The 5,000-nt window shown below is 40.3% G+C and overlaps 1 protein-coding gene across 1 annotated transcript in view; it reads right to left on the reverse strand.

The window, feature by feature from the left end:
• LOC101849629 overlaps positions 1–5,000 on the reverse strand; it is a gene marked incomplete in the record, with an annotated part of 106,097 nt that overhangs the window by 20,905 nt on the left and 80,192 nt on the right.

The raw sequence follows: 5,000 nt of genomic DNA on the forward strand, positions 1-5,000 counted from the left end.
GGTGGTAAGTTTGATACTTCTTGCATCTAGATCAATGAATCTTGTACCCTCCATGCACAACCTACATCTCACATAACCATAAGACACAGAATCAATAGCGTCTTCGTTGCGTAAAATAAAAGTGAAAGTACATGTAATTGTATCGCTGACATAGAAGGTGAGAAGGGGAAGTAACACCAGACTAATCAGGAGTGCGGAATTATCCCCCGTGGCTCAGATACTCGGCCACTTCACTTCCGTGATTTTACATGTATCGATACTACCAGTTGTGCTTTCTGACGTTGATAACTACTAGAGTTCACAACTATTTAATAAAGAGTGTGACACCCTACTTATAACAGCCCTGTCATTTCACAGGTAAGGCAGCTTGTCAGGTGGACAGAGTATAAAAAGTAGATTGAAACCAGGACGAAGCAATTCTTGAAAACAGATTAAGATTATATGTTTTAACATCTTTTTCATATTTGATGTTTTATCATTTATACCCCCATTAACAAAATTTTAATCGTTTAGGACGCGGGATTCCGACCCTTACTATCAGAGCCAACCCGGGTTGAGAGGGACCCATCTTCTAGGAGAAAGACTGGGATACTTAATAAAAATTTTCTCACCACCAGGGAATCGAACTGGATCAGGTCTCCTGCCTGCAACAGCCAAGTGCCTGGCTACTACGTCACAGACGCCAGCATTAATTAAGACCTCACGCGTCTAATGGTAGAAGAAAGCACGTGAACGTCTAGAGTTTGATTTAGAATTGAGTGTTTAATTTCACCACTATCGTGGATGTCCTTCCCACTGATATAATACTTTCCGTATTGTTGGGCGCCCCCCCCCCCCTATTTTTTACCTCTCCTCCCTTTCTGCATGCTCCACTTCTAATCCTGGGTTATACCAAGTCAAAGTTTTGAATTTTTCCCCAGAGGTCAAATTTGTCGTGGGTTTTTAACTTTGTTTGGTTTTGTTTGGGTTTTTTAAACGAGTCTGTGCATCCTATGGGATATTTTATGTTTGTGGTCAGAATAACACATTGCTGTAACATTAGGTGGTGGAAAGAAAATATACACAGAATTAAAACTGCTGCCAATATTCAATACAATGAAAAGGGGCTATCGCGGTCTAGAGGTACGAAGTTCGCCTCTCTTTCAATAGGTCCAGGTTCGAAACCAGACAGCGACGGAAAATTTTCTTTTCTAAAAACGTTCTCCTTTCGCCTCCTGTCCTGCTCTGTAATCATGTTCTGTCGTCTGCTTTCGTCTTCACTTTCTGCCCTCTCCCACCCCCACCTTTTGCCCCCTCCTGTGACCCCCTAACGCTTTCTGCAGCCTTTCTGCTGTTTCTCCTTGGCACCTTCTTACTCAGGGGCGGCTCGTGGGTCTAAAAAGTGGGCGTGCACAATTAAGCTATCTTAGGTTGAAGATAGTCAAGGGCATAGTAAATGAGATGGTGTATAATTTTAGGATCTTTGGTTTGGTGAGGGAGAACCTTGTGATTCTATTTTCATTCTTTTTACTTGTGGCTTTGACTTCTAGAACTAAATCTGTTTGTTAGCTTAACGTCAATTTCATTCATCCTGCTTTAGAACTGAACACTCAAGTTATACCTTTCACCACTCCACTACAAAACCGTTCAAAAGCACAACTCTTAGGACGATGACTTAAGCGTGTCACGTTCACCTCCCTCAGGTTCACGGTCACAGAGTCACTTAAAATAGCGGCAAGACAATGAACCAATCACAATTCACTTGAGCACTCCGCTGGATTGCTCCGGGGCTGACATAATTTTGGCATAGAATAGTGCACAGTCTATTGCGTTAATTTTTAGATTGCCTACTGTGGGCTGTGTTTCGGCACAATTCGACAAGAGCACATTTGAGATGTGCCGTCTTATTAATATTAATGTACCGCCAAACTCGCTACGAGTGTCGTCATCGCTTGGGTTATCCCAAAGAGCGATTTATAGGTCGGGTTTCCACTGTTGAATATCCTGCCATGCATAGATACAGCGCATGAACTTTGGCATGGCATAGTAGATGTTTTACGGCGCTTATAGACACAAAAATGACAGTTCAGGCGCCAGTGAGAAACGTATTTTGATATAATATTTGGCTAGTGTTTGTTTCTGGCGTCTTTTATTTGGTTATTGTAGTTGTTTTACGTAATAGAACATTAAAATTGGGCGGCACTGCACGACCGTGCTCAATGGACGAGCCGGGCCTGTTCTTACTGCTGTCTTTTAGCCACACAGGTTATCTTAGGGTAGGTAAGATCTAACACATAGCCTTCTCGGATTAGGGCAAAAGATCTGGGAGGTCCCGTGTGCAAGCTGCGCACGTTAAAGATTCATTGGTGGTCCTAAAATCAATAAGGGTAAGCTTCGGCCACCACACGGACAAAATTCTAAACTAAAACCTAGCAAACTCAAAATGTAATAATGTGTCCCGAGTGCTCATATTACATTATGCAGTTGCGAGTGCAATAAAACACTTTAAGAGTTCAAACCATCTATAACTATGACGTTCGGGACAACATGGTGCCTATTTTGTTTTTATTTGTTTGTTTTTGTTTTGTTTTGTTTGTTTTTTGTTGGGGTTTTGGGGTTGTGTTTTTCCAAATTTACAGTGCAGCGAAGTTTAGGAGTTTTGTCATAGAAAACCATGGTCATCATTCTGTTCCACGGTTATCCTATCTATTTGTTCGTAAAATATTCTTTGTAATTAGCCTTTGGGAGAGTGTTTGTGTGTGAAACATACATTATAGTGAGAAGACAGAGAGAGAGAGAGAGAGAGAGAGAGAGAGAGAGAGAGAGAGAGAGAGAGAAAGAGAGAGAGAGAGTTGAAACTCAAGACAACAACTTGGCAATTTCACTCGTAGTCGTAGAATAAATCATGAACGACCACTATAACTTATGTTATGATTTCTTTTTCTTTGTGAAGTTTGTCTTGTTTCATCGAGAGCGCAAACCATTCTTTCTTTGCCAAGTCTCAAAATAATCAAGCTTGATGCCACAGACATGAATTCCTAAGGTTTGTTCGAGAGTCGACATTTTACAGATGAATCATAACTTAAGTCAACATCTTAATTGTTAAATGGTATCATCCATCACTTTCAGATCCACCCACTTTGTGCGTGTATGTACGTTGGTAATCTCCATGAATAAGTGTTAGTTCCGTGCGTGTATGTTCGTGAGTGTTGTGCGTGTACGTTTGTTAGTGTTTTGCAAGTATGCCTTGACCTTTATTCCTACTTTTTGGATCAAACACAACATCAGAAACAGATTCCAGAAAACCCTCGACAGCACTTCACACCTGAAATGTTCCACTCATGTGCTGTTCTTTCCGGTTCTGAATGCACTTTATCTAGGAAACGTTGCCAGCAATCTGACATCACAGCGCTTAACATAAAGTACAAAGAATTACATGTAATAATGCGGTGAAGAAGATGAAGAAAAAGAAGAAGAAGAAAAAGAAGAAGAAGAAGAAGAAGGAAGAAGAGGAGGAGGAGGAGGAGGAGGAGGAGGAGAACCAGAACAAGAATAAGGACAAGAGCATGAACAAGAAGAACAAGAAGATCGTAAAGTGCCCTTAACTTTCTGTTAAACGGGACTGTGCGCTATACAAATACTATTAATATATCATTTATATCATCACAACGATTTTAACAATAACAGCAATAAATTTCATTTGTAAAGCATTCACGCAATCTACTACTTCGTTCACAACATTTAACATTCCCAAATATTCAGCGTCAGCTGTCATTTTAAGAGTACTCAAAAACTACAATATCGGTACTGGCAGGTCCTTTCGCTTGTTTAGCTTAGAAAACATTTTCAAAATAGTCAAGTAAACCCAATTCTGCAATAAACACTTTATCCAAGGACACAACGGCGAACCCTGGACCCGGATTCAAACCTGCAACTCTGAGGTTATCAGCAAAGCTCCCGACTCTATGAACTACTTTTGTGCCCAAGACCAATGAAAAGGTTAAATAATATGTGGAAGGGAAATAAATGGGTTAATCTGTTAGTAGTTTTCAACCCAACTCCCTCCCCCACCCCACCCCCAAAAAACCCAAACCAAAATAAAAACAAAAATATTTGGCTTCTATAATGAAAAGGGACTCTAGATCAATTTATATATTATAACAACGAAACTGGCATGTGCGTGAAAGTCAGCAGAGAGAAATTAAAACATTCCGCTCGCCCTGAGATTGCACTGGGCAAAAACAGTAGAAGAAGAATCCTGGTTAATCTTTGAAAACAAAGCGTGGGCCAGGTCAGGTCAAGTTCAACGGTCTCGTAAAAAAACCTTAACGATGTAACTGCTCCAGGTACGAGCGAGCGATGGCGTTTCTGTTGAGTGTAGGTCTTGTTTATTTTACGGCAAATTGCCCGCATCTTGTTGCCAGACGTTTACGGAAGTAAGCCGTGATTTGATTATTTTTTAATGTATTCATCTTTTTAATTTTTTTAAGGGGCACCCCCTTAAAAAATTAAAAAGATAAATACATTTACAAATAATCGTTTATTTTTTTTTCTTTATTTCATGAAAATCAAAACATGAAAGAGTTTGGTTTTTTCTTCTTTTTCTTTTCTCAAAAACCCCAAAAAGTGTTGAAAATGCTCACACAACGGTACATACACAAAACCTTTGCAGTGGGTTCGAGCTGCCATGGGCTCGCGTCATCGACCATCTCTCCGGATCAATGGCCGGTACAAAGCACTGGCACAAAGCTACAGGTAAATCAATTGGGGCCGAGCTGACGAGCTAGGGACCTTGGAACATTGTGTTGTTCTATGTCGGCGGGGTGTATGGGTTTTTTCTTTTTTTTTTTGGGGGGGTAGATTGCAGTTTAGGATGTCCGTAGAGTTGCTTGACCATCGTAAACACAGTACAGATTTTTCTGTAAGCTTTAACAGTTTATTTATGACACAAATTTAACTCAGTAGTCTTGCTAACAGATTCTTGAATGAAATTCACATTTTCATACAAGTTCTAACGGTCA

Source organism: Aplysia californica, unplaced genomic scaffold, assembly GCF_000002075.1.
Source record: "Aplysia californica isolate F4 #8 unplaced genomic scaffold, AplCal3.0 scaffold00405, whole genome shotgun sequence".
NCBI classification, from domain to species: domain Eukaryota; kingdom Metazoa; phylum Mollusca; class Gastropoda; order Aplysiida; family Aplysiidae; genus Aplysia; species Aplysia californica.